At 43.6% G+C, this 19,199-nt stretch overlaps 1 protein-coding gene and 1 long non-coding RNA gene across 3 annotated transcripts in view; one reads left to right on the forward strand and one right to left on the reverse strand.

Moving 5' to 3' along the window:
* Positions 1 to 19,199, forward strand: part of LOC139765130 (uncharacterized) — a 399,762-nt gene that overhangs the window by 378,265 nt on the left and 2,298 nt on the right. The gene's annotated exons all lie outside the window — the stretch shown is intronic.
* LOC139765129 (uncharacterized) overlaps positions 1 to 19,199 on the reverse strand; it is a 630,861-nt gene that overhangs the window by 369,806 nt on the left and 241,856 nt on the right. The gene's annotated exons all lie outside the window — the stretch shown is intronic.

Here is a 19,199-nt window from a genome sequence, read left to right on the forward strand (position 1 = left end):
GGGATCGAGACTATATATGTTCGGTTGAAGCATCTCTCTAAACAAGCGATGGTTTTTTTTTGGTGTTTCCGCGTTGTCTGTTTCCCATCTTCTTTCATTATTTCTTTGCCTAAGAAAATGGTAATCCTTGTCATTCATCCCGTCCAAAATATACATAGACCCCTCACACTTTTGGGGGTCTATATGTGGTAAGGAGAGATGCAACAGTGAGTGATAACTTTAGTATTTGTCATGAGGTTGGTTGTCAGTTTCGCTCCTGGTGCTAAAAATGGGTGGTAGAAATGGTATAAAGCTATAGAAGGTGGTGCCAAGAATTCGCTACACTTTTAGAAGTTATGAGGTGGTATAGGAGAGGAGAAAGACTCAGGCAATTCTCCCTGGTCTTTTGAAGAATTTAATCCAGTGGGTGGCATGACTTGGGGAAAATTATTTCTAAACATATCCTCTCAAAGGAGAGGAGAGAATCCAATCCCGTATTACATATGTGTACAAGTTGTTCACATATAACAGGTTCCACTGATTAACACCGTCAGTCTCTCGTTAACGTAATGCCTTAGAGCAAACTAGGTTAAAACAAGTGGTAAGCTTGTTGACTTTATAGTCAGGATCAGAAAAGGAAAAGACTTAAATCCTCGCTCAAACACGAGAAAAGAAAACGATGAGGCAATATACTGTACGTTTGTAATTACGGACATGAAGTTTGGAAAACGGAATAGAGCGAAGCGAGAAAGCACTTTCGGTAAACTAGGTCATGGAATTTCAAATGAGAAAATTGTGTGAATGCAGATACGAAGAAGATATAATTGAAAGAAAAATGACATGAAAGAGGTGAGTGACATTGGTTTGAAGTCAGAACGACTGCGCCGGTGCCGCAAAAACGGTCTTCATCGAAGTAGAATAGAATAAAAGAGACGTTTGGATGATGGAGCGAGGAAGAGCAGGCAGGAAGCGGGCAGTCAGGAAGATGATGTATCTGGCAAATGGCAGAAGAATAGAGAGAACGAATGTGGGTGTGCTGAATGTAGTATGCATGAGGAGCCGCTGGAGCAGTGGTTCATGCCAAACAAGAGGTCTGACAAGACTAGTGCAACAAGTGAGAGCTGTCGTAAGTGGGTAATACCCGAGGCAATACACAAAGTGAGGCAAATGGGTTGAGAGAAATATATATGGTTGAGATAAGAGTCGATAATGGAGGAGTTACTATAGACAGAAAACTGGAAGGAGTGAGCAGATGAAGAGACGAAAAGACTAGAAAGTGCTAGAAAATTAGGACATCTGGATGAAGTGAGAATGACATCGGCAAAGAATTACTTTGGAAAGGCCCGTAGCACGTCTGGAATATCAGTGGAGTTACTGAACTGCATGAGAGGTGGATGTTTAAAGGAGGTTCTTGGCAGCTGCTGAAGAAATCAAAGGAAGAGAAAGTGTCATTCCAGATGATTTCGAAGAATGTGTATCTGGATCCAGCAAAAGACAAAAGTTATGACGAAATATGTCGATAAATATCGAGGCACAAATGTGGTAGAACACTGATAAGATGTGTATGTGGACACGGCAATAGGCAAAATTACAATTGAATATATTGAATTATATTGAGGAATAAATGTGTGATAAAGACATGACTAAGAATGGAAATGATATAGATTAATATGATGTCCAGGTCTATTCCTCTACCTATAACCTTCCTACCTTTAAGAGTCAGGTGTAAAAACACCTGCAAAGCCCCCCGATTAATTCTGACTTTCTTTTCCGCTCTCTCATCTTTTCCCTCCCTAGACGACCTTTGACTTGGCCATGTTTTCCTCGTGTCACGTCGATCATTATAAGAAAAAAAATGAGTCAAAGACAGATGTGGAGAAGCGTGAAACACCCAAGGGAAAGAATATGTATATATTAGAGAACAAGGATGCAAGTATTCCTCCGCATATGAGCAAGAGAAGGGAAGAAAAGGATGTTAATATCAGAAATCCCGAGCAAATGTCAGAAATTTTATTGAAAAGCCGAGAGAGAGAATCTGCACTGAAGAAGAGATGCGTTTGCTGGAGGCAAAGAGAAAATGCTATCGGAGGACCAATAGAAATGCCAGTGGGTGGTAAAGGAAGGAGAAAAGGCTGAAATAAAAGTAAGTGGGATGGACAGGGAAAAGGAAAAGGGGGGTGGGAGTGAAAGGAAAAGGAGTGCGTTGACAACAGTGAGATGATGTCTCAGTGAACGACCCCACATGATAGTGGAAGTGGAGCTGAGAGACTGCTTACTTACGAGTACTTAAGACGAGATCAACCCTCCATCCGCACTCTGTCATCTATGGTCGATGCCTCGCATCCACGCATCACCGTTGAGACTACTATACCGTCAAAAATACCCATCTTCCTCCTCACAGACGCTGACCACCCTCTCATTCCACATGCCCCTCAATATGCTGAGCATCATAACCTTCTCGCTCACCCTGTGACCTACTTCAGCTCCCACGGTTCCTACCGCTATCACTTCCACTCCCAGGTATTGAAAACGCTACACACTCTCTATGTTATCTCCGATCAAAGTCAGACTCCCAAGTATCCTGTCTCACTCCCGTGCTAAACTTAATAACGTTACATTTATTTACTTCAACTCTCAATTCTCTATTTTTACACACTCTGCGGTTTCTCACTCGAGTCTGCCACTAGCACCGGGTCATCAGGCAAACATATGGATAAATAGAGAGATTGATAGATAGGTAGATGAATAGATAGATAGATAGATAGATAGATAGATTATGTGAGTAAACATGGACGTGTATGTGTGCTCACATATACGTGAAAAGGTAAATTCATGTTTGGGAAGGTGAAATTAATACATCCTTTGATATACCCATACAAGGTGAACCGGAGACCAAAACGCTCCTGGCGATGACCCTAGCTCGAGTGCACCGCAGGTGCTGCCGTTGCTGACCCACGGCCACGCCCTAGAGCCATCATGAGGCACCCTTCTGCAGCGTCCTCAGAGGGGCATAAGAGCCAAGGAGAGGAAGAAACAGAGAAGAGTAAAGGCATTGAGAAAGTAGCTAGGGATAAGATCAGGTTCTAAGCAATACCGATAAAAAAAGGGAAGGGAATTTGATTCTCGATGACCCTCTTGTGAGAAGCATCGAAGAGGTTAAGGGGAAGGTAGTAAGAGGTTCGAGGAGATCATATTCCTTTGGAAATATTTATGGGTGGGTTGAGGTGGTGTGGAGGTCAACCTTGAAACCCTTCCGTTTATTGCGTGAGACTTATAGGGATTCCACACCATGTATTAAGTATTTCACACACACACACACACACACACACACACACACACACACACACACACACACACAATGAGAGAGCACGGGTCCGCCCGGGGTCGAGTGCGCATGGGTTCGAATCCTTGCCGTGTCATTCGCCCCACACCCTACCCAGGTGTTCATCCTCCTCTCGAGGCTAGTCGATAAACGGGTACCTGGCAAAGACTGGGTTATGTATGTGTACATACATACATAGGAGTAATGCCATAGTACATATGTACAAAATTAAGAGACGAGGCAACAAGAGTGTAATACTCTCTCTCCCGTAACATACAAACAGTAATCATACACACACACACACACACACACACACACACACACACACACACACACACACACGTACCAAGGACTGAAACACAGAACCGCAATCTTCCCGAGGGACTATAATCCTTTAATATAATGTAGAATATTCAACCCTTAATGATTTAAAGCTAACCCAGTAGTACTGTACACTGCAGGTCACACTGCGTTAGTCGCACAGCAGCTGACGTAGAGAAACACGCACGGAACACAGTCCTAGAGATTCCAGGAACCTCCTTGGAGTTCGATGCCTCATTAAGAAAATGTCCTGGAAGATGAATATGGCTTCATATTGGGAATTAATGACTAGAGACGTAAGTTATTGTCTCTGACAATATATGATTCTTTTTTTTTTTAACGTATGATTTTCTTTAGCGGGGATAGAGCAAATGTTATTATCAATGATTCTCCAGGGGGGGGGACGCACCACTCGATAACCCTATTGCGAACTGCTGTGAATAGAAGCTACGAAGATAGCTAGATAGATTGATGGAGAGAGGGAGAGAGAGAGAGAGAGAGAGAGAGAGAGAGAGAGAGAGAGAGAGAGAGAGAGAGAGAGATGGCACAAAGGATGAAAGAATGAAAGACGAAGACGACCACCCCCCACACCCCTTCCTTCGGGGGAGTGAGGGTGAGGAAGGGGAGAGCGAAGTGCCCCGCCAGGACCTCCCAGCGCCACGGAGGGTCTCTTAACGCTGAAGAAGTCGCCGCCAGAGGTCTATTAGGACACCTTCAAGGTTCCGTCTTAAGTCTGCAGTGATTCTGACGTGAATAGAACGAGGGGCATTAGAGGGAGTAACGTAAATACATTTGTCTGTTATTTGTCCCCCACCCCCCCTCCGTATTTGAGGGAGAGAGAGAGAGAGAGAGAGAGAGAGAGAGAGAGAGAGAGAGAGAGAGAGAGAGAGAGAGAGGCGCGGGAAAGGAGTCCTTTTGGTTCTTTCAGCGTCGTCCCGTAGGTTCATAGATGCGCACGCTCCTCTGGTAATTCTGATGCTTATCCCCTTCCTCCTTATTCCCGCTTCCTTGATCAGGAATATAGACGGTGAGTTGCTCTCATAGTCATGTCTCGGACTCATGACTCTCATTCGTACGGGGTAGACTTATGAGTCGCTGTCATAAAGGAGAGAGAATCCATGAACCTCAACAGCCTCTGTCATAGAGGTATGAGACTGAACATCGTCCTCCGTATAGCCGAAGACTCCCGTGTCTCCATCATACGAAGAGACGCACCTGTCTAGTCTTCGCCGTACAGCTGAAGACTGTTCAGCCTTCGCCACATCATCTTCACGTATCTCCTCCCTTTTGGAGGTACAGCTTAGCGAACCCAACGAAGATTATGGGTCCTGTTCTGTCAACATCACCACACTTGCGGGTTTGGTGTGTGTGTGTGTGTGTGTGTCACGCCTAACGGCTGACTAATTCATTCTCTCCTTCACCTCCTCAAGTTGGGTCCATATTAATGCCTCTACTGCCGGAGAGGCAGCTGCCTCCTTATGTCTATGTGACACTCAAGATGGGAATATCTTTAAGGCCCCAAGCTGTTAACGTAAGTGCTCCGCCTCGTTTAATCCAGCTATTTGCGCAGGGCGCAGTTTCTCTTGTGGCCGCAATTACCCACGGAGAGAGAGAGAGAGAAAACGCTCCAAAGTTTCCTGACGGCCCCTGTTGGTTTCCTCAGCGTCCTCCTCCCTCTCTCTCTGGAATACGGACGTTGTTTTGGAGTTCTGGAATTGCTAAACTGTTTAGATCCAGTTCCTGGAAGAACCTCCCGTCGTGCGTCGTCAATTGAGTCGCTGTAAGGTCAACCCTGGCGGACTATTTACGAGCACAAGACCCCCCCCCTTTTTTGGAAGACCCTACATTCCACCAGACTTGAATTCTGAGGAATCAGATGGGAGGCTCGTAAAGAACTGTGGAAAAATGGCCTCGCCCGGAAAGTTCCACGTTAAAAGATAAGCCATACGAGCAAGACCGGACGCCTCTCTCTTAGTTAAGTGAGAGGACACGTACGATAACTTTGATGTTATAGGCTATCCTGGTAGCGTATCTACTTTGCTTAGGTGGGGCGCCTGCCAGCGTTGCTACTTACTTGTAGATACAGACTCACACTTTTTCCTACACTAACCACTGTAGCAGCAGTAGTAGTGGCGGGCTACACTCTTCTAAAGTGGTCACTGTAGTAACAGTCCTATAGAGGTTTTGTAAACTCTCCCACAAATCGGTATAGTACCGACAGATCACACACTCCGTACTCATCTCTCCTTTACAGGAGCCACTGTAATAATAGTGCTGGGCTTTTACCTCTACAGGAGACACTGTAGCAATGAATAGCTTTAACCCTCTACATGAATCATTCTTGCTGAGATAACCACAATGGAACAGTGGAGAATAAGTCCATTAAACCCGCAGGAAATGGAAAGACAGAGACACCAGGCTTTCGTCTGTTTCCCAAGACACCGTCAGGGCAATATGGTTGTACATTATCAAGGTAGGGTTATGTTTAAGGTCAAGAAAGGACTTACAGCACCTGGGGGAAGTACCCTACTCACGTCACTTCCCCTAGGTGCTGTTGAGTACCGTCTTACCGCCGTAAGTATTAACCCTGTCTCGTTTATGTGCTACACATTGATGCTTTGAGAAATAGACCAAAGCTTGGTACTTCTGTCTCTACTATTTCTCGTTGGATTTGATGGAAGAATCACTCTTATCAGTGTGATGGGCCTCACTCTTCCACTGTAGGCAATAGAGTGATAGTAGGGAGCTTCACTTTCCTTTAAGAATTACAATGATGATACCGGTAGCGTAAGGTGGCCGTATCCTTGTCTACTTGGCAGTGTAGAAGGAGTGAAGACTCGCTACTCTATGAGCCTTTATAGATATGGCGAAGGAGGAGGAGGAGGAGGAGGAGGAGGAGGAGGAGGAGACCATTGCAAGAAAGCTATGTATAGAAAGCGAGTCATCAGGAGGAGAAGGGAGATAGTAAGACCCCCAGTCTCCGCTGTGGTATGTGGTAAAGAAGCGTGGGTCTGTGACAGCAGAGGAGTTAGTGGAGAAACAGGCGCTGAGGTGGAATTTCTCAATGAACTGGTTCTTGAGTCGGGGAGGGAGAATGAGTGAGTGGGAACGGGAGATGTGGCATCAGAAATACACTGGCTGGCTAGGTAAGGAGGGGAAGAGATGAGGAAAGATGGATGCCGAAGAACGGATGAATAAATGTAAATTTATGGACTTCCGTGGCGTTGCAGTTAGCGTACCTAACAATGGCGTATTCACAGGCCGCTCAGGGTCGAGGGCATAGGTTCGAATCTTGGTTGCGGCAGTCGGTCCTCAGTCAACCCAGCTGTTCATCCACCCCAAGGGGTTGGTCGATAGAATGGGTACCTGGCTCAGGTTAGATATACATATACCGTTAATGGGATGGCCTTGATTAGGACACGAGTTACCCGTGCCGTCTCAGCTAACGTAAAAGAAAACGAGAAGAGAAAGAAGCAGGGAAAAACTGAATATCGAAAATGAGGCGGAAATACAAGTGTTTGGGAAGAGTGTCCCATTAGAAGAAATATCTTACCACGTCCACTTTAAGTGATTTCACCTAGACTGATGTTGTGTGTGGCAGTGTGAGGGCACCTTGATCTTCTGAATGGGAGAAACCATCCATCGAGAGGGAGGTAGATGGTGGTGACGAGTTTATGAATCTTGTATGATATAGACTCAGAACCAACGTTAGATCAAACAGTTAATGGATAATCTATGTGCTCAACGGGTAGAAAACAGCCTCAGTGGCATAAGATTTAGGAAGAAAATGACCTCAGCGTTACATATATATATATATCCAAGTGGTCTTTTTCCAAAGTCTCCACGCTCGCAAATATTGATCTATGAGCGAAAATGTGAGGTGTAAAGGGAGTGAGAGATTCCTGGAAAGGATTTCGACAATGGAATTCGGGGGTGTAAATATTTGAGTCCGGCGCTCACGAACGTCCGAGGAAATTTCCTACACACACACACACACACACACACACACACACACACACACACACACACACACACACACACATTCCTGGCTGATTTTTCTAAACTCGGAGACAAGGAATTAATTTAGACTCCTTATGGGGAACTGGGTTTGTTACTGAATGCTTCTTAGAACTTCACACTCCACTACCCTCTTCCCCTAAGCCTAATGACTCTGTAGTGCCTAATTACGGAAGGTGTATGCGAAGCCAGTGATGAATTCAGTGGAGCACACCAGAGCTGAAAGCCCAGCTGATTAATAATTACTGAACTACTGGTGCTGTTGTCCCTCCGGTATGGGAGAAAGGGAAAGAAAGCATCAGAGGAAACATGTATATTATGTGCCTGATCGAGATGACCCAACTTTACTCATAACCTGTACGAGCCATTGCTGACCTGGGATTTGTATCCAGGTTCACTTACTGACCTGATACTTGTTCGTACATAAACCATTTGTATGAGTCTCTCCTGACCTGGGACTTGAGACCAGGTTCTTGAGCTGTACACGTCATTACTGACCTGGGGTGCAAGTCACTATTGACCTGGAACGTAGGTCTAGGAGCCATCTCCAATGCAAGTCATTATTGACCTGGCATTTGTGACCAGGATCACTCCACACAACAGTCACTACTGACCTGGAAATGGAGAACACACACACACACACACACACACACACACACACACACACACACACACACACACACACACACACACACACACACACACACACACCACACACACACACACACACACACACACACACACACACCACACACACACACACACACACACACACCACACACACACACACCACACACACACACACACACACACACACACACACACACACACACACACACACACACACACACACACACACACACACACACACACACACACACAACACAAACAAATCTTTTGACTGAAGCGACAACCCACACTTGTTGACATATACCTCCTTTGTCGCCACTGAAATGAAGATCACACGAAAGCCGTACACAATACCATTCTAGGAATAATATGAGCTAGACCCATTTGGAGGGAAACACTATCTCCCTATTGCAATATCCCTCCCTTCCTCTTTTGTCTGTCTCTTCCTTCCTGTTTCTCGTCCCTGCCCTCCTGATCCATCGCCCTTCCTTCTATGCTCCCTCTCTCTCCTCCTGCCTTGTTTCTTCCTTCCTGTTTATCTATTTTTCCTTCTCTCCATGATACATTTCGTCTCTACTTCTTCTCCAGCTTTTCCTTTTATTAGTTTTGTCTCTTAGTTTCCTCTCCCTTTTCATATTCCTTATCTTCCTTCCCTTCTTATTTCCTTAACCCTCCTTACCGTACGGCTTCTATTCTTGTACCCATTTCTCCATGTCTCTCTATTATATATATCTGTCTCCATTTCTCCTCCCATTCTGAACACTTTCCCATCCTTATTTCTGTACCTCTTACCTTCCTACTCTCTCTCCCTTCCTGTCCTTTTCTTTGTCTTTCCCTTTCGATTCCCTTGCCCCTCCCTCCGTAGCCCAGTACTCTTCCTCTCCTACTCCTTTGTCATTCACTCATAACTCGCCCTAAACCCCTCATCATTTCCCCTACGCCCTCATCCACCCACCACTCCACTCACACTGGCCCTTCCCTCCCTCCCAGCACGAGATAAAGGAAGGTACTTCAGATATTTCCCAAGATGAAGCTGTTGCACTAGTCCCTAGTCCACGGGGGATAGCCCGCCTCCACCACATCCAAAACAAGGACTTTCTCTGCGGTCAAGACACGCTTTGGACTCGTTTGGGAGGCACCACGGCGAGTCGTCCTTGTCTGCCACCTCTTCCTACCATTGCCTACCGTCTTCTGCCCTCCTGGTGCTTCGTCACCGTAAACCGCCACAGTTAAGACATAGGGCCCTTGCGCTTGGGGTTCATGCACGTCCTCCTTCGTCTAGAGCAATATGACAACATACCCCTCTGCCTCTCTCCCCACCATCGTCCCACCTACTACCACATCGACTCCTGCCACCACCAGCTCTTCCACAACGCCGCCCGTAGCTAAGCCAACAACCCATGTGTGGGCGATCTTAGTTTATACCCTCTCTCGTCTTCGTCAAAAACACTTTACTTTGAAGGGAAGCGGTATCCTTGTACGTAATCTTAAAAGGTATTGAGTTTTCACGCTGAAAATATCTTTGAAATGCCACCATGGAAATATGGTACCCATTTTTGGCAGATATACTTCGATAAAAGCAATTGAGAACATGACAAAGTGCAGTGGCGTATGTGTTACACAAGATCTGGAGTTTATATACGATATGGAGTTTAGATATGCAGTTGAATACGTGGGTTAGAGAGGCGTCACGTCCACGGATGATGTAATTTTCGTCGTTTTCTTATGAAAAGGTTATGTATCTGCTTTTTCCGGGCCTAAGATGTTGTGGAGAGGAGTGAAATAGCCTCATTCCCCACTCAAAGTAACCTCGCCCCCCCCCACTCAACATGTCCCGTAGATGTGTGGTGAAGAGGAGTGCTGTAGGCCCCTTGATCTACATGGTCCTTAGATGATGTGGTACCAGTTATACATACATTCCTTAATGTATGGCACTACAGTCGTAGCTTCGTATATTTATATAATGTATGTCAGCAGTCACGCACAGTGGATCCATAATACCCACAATATATCGTATTAGTCTCGCGGTGTTTCCACGATCTATGGCACTAGTCGAAGACTAGCAATTCCCACTGGGTGAATGGTTCCCGTCATATTGTATCTACGACATATGTGGTACCACTGGTATAGTTCTCCCATCGTCCATTGTGCCTGGCCGTGTTTATTCAAAAATGAAACTGTACGAAGGTAAGAATGGATGAAGTACCTTTTACAGCTTCAGTCAGTCAGTACTCCCAACGGTTGTGAAGAAGTAAAGAGGATGATTGAGGGGATTCCATGATCAAGATCATTGCTGAATGGAGACTTGAGGAGGGCAAGTGGCTCAAGGGGGGGAAAAATGGCATTCTTCACAAGGAATGGATGTCACCATTTATATTAAAGAGAGTAGATATCAAGACCCAGGCCATAAAATACAGTTTTCTTTCCACAAATATTCCATCGTGAACAAAAAAAACGTCGAAAAGAAAATGGAATATTTCTATAGTCTGATTTTTTACCAGGTTTTCTTTTTTGATATATTTAGAACTGGACAGAAAATGGTCAACAGTGGCTTCTATATATTCATTGCATAGCGATTGATAATGAAAAAAAGCCCCGCTCAGCTGGGTTACGTAACTCAGAGCTACATCATGGGTACGGCAGCTGGATAGAACTTTGCACTGGGAGAAGGATAAGCGATACATAAACGTGCCTCATACAGGGAGAGGACAGTCGTGTCAATGACCTTCAATGACCTTCTAACTCGAGTCTCACTTCCCTGCTCTTTGAAACTACGCAAAATTGGGCCTCAGGAACCTTTCTAGAGAGTTTTTTTTTCTACAAATTGTGGTCCTCACGCAATTATAGATAGATAGATGGGTAGATGGTTTGTAAATGATGTGACAGTAACTCTCGCTTATCACAAGTCATCGAATTTCAACAGATAATGTCCATATATATATATATATATATATATATATATATATATATATATATATATATATATATATATATATATATATCCCTGGGGATAGGGGAGAAAGAATACTTCCCACGTATTCCCTGCGTGTCGTAGAAGGCGACTAAAAGGGGAGGGAGCGGGGGGGCTGGAAATCCTCCCCTCTCGTTTTCTTTTTAATTTTCCAAAAGAAGGAACAGAGAATTGGGCCAGGTGAGGGTATTCCCTCAAGGCCCAGTCCTCTGTTCTTAACGCTACCTCGCTAATGCGGGAAATGGCGAATAGTATGAAAGAAAAAGAAGAATATATATATATATATATATATATATATATATATATATATATATATATATATATATATATATATATATATACATATATATATATATATATATATATATATATCCGTTCTTTTCATGTCTTAAACTGGTAAGATTTATGTTCCCACTCCACCAACTTCAGCAAATTTGGGATGGCACGCAAAATGAGAGAGATGTACCCTCTCATAGCCAGCCGGCAATGCTTGCAGTAGGTTGGGTTCCTTGGGGAATTATAACTTCATAAACAACAGATTAAGCTGCTCCAGCCTCCTAAACTAAGATGATTACTCGTACCTTCGTTATTAAGTTTTTGGCAGTGTACCAGGGAGGGAGGAGGTGGTGGTGGTTGGGTGGGTTGGAAGTGGGTGGTGTACAAATTGTGGTCTCCGAAGCAACAATTTTGAAGGCAAAATGATTTTCATGGGTAGTATAGAAGACCTCGGTGTAAAGAATATGACCTCCTCTTTCTATGTCTTTCTTTTCCCTTAGTCCAAAGACAAAGAAAACGGGTATGTTCGAAGGTCGCAGGGTGTGAGCGAATCTACTCTGTTCAACAGCAGGATCTAATCTAACACACTTTCACTCGTATTAAAGGTAATCCTAAGTAAATGCCCCGAGCTTATGTGATGAGCGACTGTCAATTTTCTTTTCTATATGTCTGACGTTTTTTTTTTTTCGGAGTAAGGACGTTAGATAGAACTTTTATATCATGAAGTGTATGAAAAATACCGGCACTGAAAGTGTTAAAAAAAAATGTGTGATTACAGTGTTACGTTTTGCTGTTCATTGTTCTCGTGTGTGTGTGTGTGTGTGTGTGTGTGTGTGTGTGTGTGTGTGTGTGTGTGTGTGTGTGTTGGTTTTCGGACTGGCTAGGTGTGTGTGCTTAGATTTTCCTCAGCGTTGACCTGGGTGCGTGTGTATGTCGGAATTCGGACTTTCTATTAGTTTACTGATTGACCCAGATACCCAAAGGGCGTTATAGCAACACATTACAAACCTTCCTTCTACTAACAACAAAGTATACGAAAGCTAGATCCACTAAGCACCTCGGGTAAAGTCACCTTAAGCAGCGGCGCGCATGGCATTTGAAATAATCATCTAGACTCCGGAAGGCCAAACCTGCAACCTGCTATTCCTGTATATGCCACTGGTTAATTATTCTGTCAGCTAATCACGTCCTGGTGGTCTATGAAATCAACACCAAAGTGCATGTTCGTACTGCAGGTCCGTCATTCATGTCCGTACCGCATGTCCTTAAAGTGTATTAGAGTCCAAGGACGTATCAATATACATGGATGTGGACGAGTCTGGCAGTGGGTTATTATCATGTATCTTTAATACATACGTTGGCTTTCTGTAGCTTCAAGGCAGCTTCACCAGCATTGGTAGGGAAAGGCAATACAGTTTCACGAGTTTTTAAGCCAAGAAACATCAAATATTCAGGACGTAATGAAATGCTCTCTTCACGTGAGTCTTAAGATTCATTTCCGTACAGTTCTCCTTAAGATGAAGGACTCCTGCACACACACACACACACACACACACACACACACACACACACACACACACACCTGGGAAAAAGAAGTCCTGAATGATGATGATGCAGAATCCAAGTGGATTTCATCTTGGCCAAACCTCAAAAAAAAAAAAAAAAAAAATATATATATATATATATATATATATATATATATATATATATATATATATATATATATATATATATATATATATTGGAAAGGATGTGATTATTACACGAAAGTGCACTTGAGAACTTTTCGTGTTTCATTTTCCCCGTGGACTCATAGGAATATATATATATATATATATATATATATATATATATATATATATATATATATATATATATATATATATATATATATAAGTCTTCTGAACATCCAGGTGAAATAATGGGGCTTAAAACTTCAGATGGAAAACGAAACTGAAAAGGTTTAAGTTACGGGTTTTATTCGCCCCTGTTTAACTCCCTTGCCTGTGTGGATTAGTTAGCCAGCCAGGCCGAGAGTGTGGGAAGGTACGTACGTGCGCTATCGCTGTCTGAGCCACCTCCCCGGATCTCGAGGATCAAGCGTCGTTGCCAGTAAAACGCAAAATCAAAGCGGATTATTGCGATGGAATTCTTCTTATCATGGGTAATAACAGAGGTTTTTTACTGCTACCGACGGCCATCGGGTCGCGTACCGAGAGATAAGAGATTCGAATGCCAAATGCAAAGGGTTGAAAAATAAGGAGTTGCGAAGGGGAGACGAATGGCTCTCGAGAAAGCCACTACGTCGATATATGATGACCATTATGACGCAGGGAATGTGTCGTAAAACAAGAACGTAAAACCCGCGAAAATAGCGAGAATAGTATAGCAAACATTGCAGCTTTCCTCTTGAATCACGAGATAGAGAAAGCAAACCGGAAAAACGAGATATATCGCGGTGAGAATATCGGAGGAAATCAAGAGGTGAATATTGTGAATGAATACCCGCACACTACTGTCAAAGATTGTGAAATGAATACCCCAGACTACTACCAAAGATTATGAATGAATACCCCAGACTGCTGTCAAAGATTGTGAATGAATACCCCAGGTTACTACCAAAGATTGTGAATGAATACCCCCAGACTACTACCAAAGATTGTGAATGAATGCCCCACATTACTGTCAAAGATTGTGAATGAATACCCCAGACTACTACCAAAGATTGTGAATGAATACCCCAGACTACTACCAAAGATTGTGAATGAATGCCCCACACTACTGTCAAAGATTGTGAAATGAATACCCCAGACCACTACCAAAGATTGTGAATGAGTGCCCCAGACTACTACCAAAGATTGTGAATGAATGCCCCACATTACTGTCAAAGATTGTGAATGAATACCCCAGACTACTACCAAAGATTGTGAATGAATGCCCCACATTACTGTCAAAGATTGTGAATGAATACCCCAGACTACTACCAAAGATTGTGAATGAATGCCCCACACTACTGTCAAAGATTGTGAAATGAATACCCCAGACCACTACCAAAGATTGTGAATGAGTGCCCCAGACTACTACCAAAGATTGTGAATGAATGCCCCACATTACTGTCAAAGATTGTGAATGAATACCCCAGACTACTATCAAAGATTGTGAATGAATACCCCAGACTACTACCAAAGATTGTGAATGAATGCCCCACACTACTGTCAAAGATTGTGAAATGAATACCCCAGACCACTACCAAAGATTGTGAATGAGTGCCCCAGACTACTACCAAAGATTGTGAATGAATGCCCCACATTACTGTCAAAGATTGTGAATGAATACCCCAGACTACTACCAAAGATTGTGAATGAATACCCCAGACTACTACCAAAGATTGTGAATGAATGCCCCACACTACTGTCAAAGATTGTGAAATGAATACCCCAGACCACTACCAAAGATTGTGAATGAGTGCCCCAGACTACTACCAAAGATTGTGAATGAATGCCCCACATTACTGTCAAAGATTGTGAATGAATACCCCAGACTACTACCAAAGATTGTGAATGAATACCCCCAGACTACTACCAAAGATTGTGAAATGAATACCCCAGACTACTACCAAAGATTGTGAATGAATACCCCAGACTACTACCAAAGATTGTGAATGAATACCCCCAGACTACTACCAAAGATTGTGAAATGAATACCCCAGACTACTACCAAAGATTGTGAATGAATACCCCCAGACTTCTATCATAGATATGTGTAAGTGCTGAGCTACAGAACGCCTCTGGAAAACTGCTTTAGAGATATTTCAGTAGTTTAAGTGCTTGCGTCAAGTCACCAAAAGAAAACGTAAACTGGTTTTCCTTAAAGCGTTATCAAAATAGAGTAGAAAACGTGTCTGTAACAAACCCATTCTCCAGATCTCAGGTCTTCTAGGTAGCGCATGATTGTCTCTTGGCTGGAGCTGCCTCGGCTCCTCCTCTTACCTACACTCTCTCCAGCTCCAAATATTTTCGGAAATCTTTTTCCACGGCGTAAGCCAATACGTAAGTAATCGCATAAGTTATTGAGGGCGGAGACGGAGGTAGTTTTCGGTAGACTTACCTTCTCCAGGGGAGAAATGTAGTCTTATATATATATATATTTTTTTTTTATTTTTTTTTCATACTATTCGCCATTTCCCGCGATAGCGAGGTAGCGTTAAGAACAGAGGACTGGGCCTTTGAGGGAATATCCTCACCTGGCCCCCTTCTCTGTTCCTTCTTTTGGAAAATTAAAAAAAAAACGAGAGGGGAGGATTTCCAGCCCCCCGCTCCCTTCCCTTTTAGTCGCCTTCTACGACACGCAGGGAATACGTGGGAAGTATTCTTTCTCCCCTATCCCCAGGGATAATATATATATATATATATATATATATATATATATATATATATATATATATATATAATCTTTTTTTTGATACTATTCGCCATTTCCCGCGTTAGCGAGGTAACGTTAAGAGCAGAGGATTGAGTCCTTTGAGGAAATATCCTCACTTGGCCCCCTTCTCTGTTCCTTCTTTTGGAAAATTAAAAACGAGAGAGGAGGATTTCCAGCCCCCCCCGCTCCCTCTCCTTTTAGTCGCCTTCTACGCAACGCAGGGAATACGTGGGAAGTGTTCTCTCTCCCCTATCCCCAGGATATATATATATATATATATATATATATATATATATATATATATATATATATATATATATATATATATATATATATACAGTATATGTATATATTCTTACATCTTTATTACATATTCGCCATTTCCCGCGTTAGCAAGGTAGCGTTAAGAACAGAGGACTGAGCCTAAGAGGGAATACCCTCACTTGGCCCCCTTCTCCGTTCCTTTTTTTGGAATTTCCATACTCTTTCTTTCGTGGCTTTTAATGTGCCTCATGTACAACTGTATTCTTCGTTAAACTCCCCAAAAATATTTTCTAAAAGCGTTCTCCAGTACCCCAGCTCACTGCTCATAACACTCACAAGAGATTATGAGACTTTCCATAAGATTCTGTCATTCGTAGATTTTCCCCACGGGCAGAAAGTGCATCTGTTATGTGGTCATCTACACTGAAAGGGAAACAGGAGGCTGGAGACCTCGAACTCCTCGGAACGCTATGGAAAAGACGAGAGAGAGAAAAAAGAATTGAGGGAATTCCAGATTTTTATTGTTTCGGCAAAGGTGGTATCATTCCAGTGTGTGCTCTTGTACCTGCTCCTTCCTACAGATGCTTGCCACGGTTCCAGGCGTTGGTGGCAGGGACGCATGAGAGCAGTGGCCGAATTGATACCAATAGAACAAGGAGAGAGTAGCAGGAACATCACAGCGGACAGAGAGGGATAGTTTGAAGAGCGGCAGTGTCAAGGAAATTCATGGGACGAAAGACTATTAGTTAGGCTTTGGCTAAGAGAGAGACGTGGAGGAAACGCTGGTCCAGATATGTGGGCAATACTTCGTATTGAGGCGAATAAAACCTTAAACCCCTAATGATACGACATGGCTCCTCACAAGAGAAATGATTATGGCATATATGCAACACCACCTCCACCTTATGGGACGCAGTGTGTGTGTGTTGGTGGTTATTTGGGGTTTCCAGGATAGAGTGGAGGGTATGTGGTTGTGCTCACCATGTTTGTGCCGTTGTAGGACTGAACGGCTATGTTTGATAGACGCAACAGGAGGAACCGTCTGGCATTCAAAGGAGTTCTTGGTAGATATTGCGTGTTAGCTCTACCGAATTAAACCAGAGTGCTGCATTCTCATTTGGAGATGCGGCGAAGCTCTGAATTTAAGAGAGGCGATGTGTTTAGGGCGAGAAAAAGAACGAGTATTAGAGTGAGGAGAGTGAGTGAGTAGGGTGGCATTGTCAGCGCAAAGAGAACAGGGATCGAAGTTGCAGAGAGAGAGAGAGAAGCTCATTGATGGAGAGGGACGAGAGTAGGCGTAACACTGCAGGACTCTTAGGGACGCAACTGTTGATGGGATAAGAAGGGAAAGGTAGTTTCATAATGTGGCTGCGACAATGGACTGGTCTACAGAGAGAGAGAGAGAGAGAGAGAGAGAGAGAGAGAGAGAGAGAGAGAGAGAGAGAGAGAGAGCAATGCATTCAAGAAATGAGAAGCAGGGAAGCGTTAAGAAGGAAATTGAGAAAGTAGAGCCTCAAGGCCAAACCTTGTCGAATGCTTTGGAGATGGCGAGGGTTCCCCAACAGACGTGTTGTCACATTTGATGACGTTACATTATTAGGAAAGTTTTATTATTGAGTGCCCGATTAACAGCCCCTGGTGTGTATCTGATGAAATACCTCATTAAGAATTTGCCAAAGCTATTGTCTTAAAAGCCCGTTTTATTCCATGTCACATGAAGCAGATAATTTTTATCGACATTTTTATCTGCAGTTTTTATATCATCAAATTTACTTCGTAAATTCAATTTCCCACATTCAGTGTAATTTCCTGGTCCTAAAATTAGGGCTCATTTGTCCTGCTTTATCTCCCGATAGTATGTCGTTAAAGGCGTTTTAATTGCTTAATGATCCATAATTCTTCGCCTCAAATCAGTGTGATTAAATCAAGCGAAATTATCGAGTCTGTAATTCAGTCTTATCATAATTGATGACGTTTGTAAATTTAACATAGTGTTTAAGGTGTCAAGATGGTATTTACATAATGCTTTATGGATGCAGATAAGAGTGGCTGGTCCATCCTTGGTATATTTCATAGACTGATTTATGTCCTCAGGATCTCGTCTTATTCAATGTATAGGATGTGTTGTGGCGATGTATAATCATCCAGTATTATTGTATTATTGATGATGAATGGCTAGATTTTGAATAACTCGCTTCCCTTTCGATTAATTTATATATCTTTTGATATCAGTTCAATGCCTTAATCAAGACCGCCTCGTTAACTTCCCAATTCATCGGCCAAATCGACAGGGGAGGATGAAGAGCTGGCTTGACTGTAGACGGGCTGTCGCGGCCAGGATTCGAACCAACGCGGGCTCGACTCCTGAGGGCCCATTCATGCATCAAGGTCAAGTAACGTCGTTGTCAGTTCTATGTACGCCAGCCCCGTAGCTGACACGGGCACCTGTCATACGATTGCCAGTTCTCTCGTCGTCCACAAGGAGGGACGCTTGAACCCGGAGACGAGTCTAGTTTGACACATTCTTTCACACAATGCCTCTCCTCCAAACACTTGTCGGCTGCGACAATGCAATCAGCCTCACGAATGCAACTCAGACACACGTTAATCTCCATAAGCAATTCAGGGAGAGTGTGAGTGTGAGTGGGCGTTCCAGCCACCTTCCCTTCTCCCCTCCCTCCCAAACCTGGTGGTCCTCCTCCTCCTCCTCCTCCTCCTCCTCCTCCTCCTCCTCTTTCTCCTCACCAGTTGGCCACTCCACCGTAACTCTCAAGTGTCCTGGCCCCAAGGTCTGGCCCGCCACTTGAGCAGTGCGGGGTTACGTAGGCTATTTCTCTTTTTCTTCTCCGTTTTCTTTTTTCTCTTCTTCTCGATGACCTCTATCGTATCTCTACCGGCACACGGTGAGGCTATTGACCTGGCTTCCATTCATGTGCCAGGATGTCCCGAAAGGTTTTTTTTTTTTTTAGTTCTTACATGAATTGCGTTAGCGAAAAA

The sequence above is a fragment of the Panulirus ornatus genome, chromosome 52 (assembly GCF_036320965.1).
Source record: "Panulirus ornatus isolate Po-2019 chromosome 52, ASM3632096v1, whole genome shotgun sequence".
Lineage (NCBI taxonomy): Eukaryota > Metazoa > Arthropoda > Malacostraca > Decapoda > Palinuridae > Panulirus > Panulirus ornatus.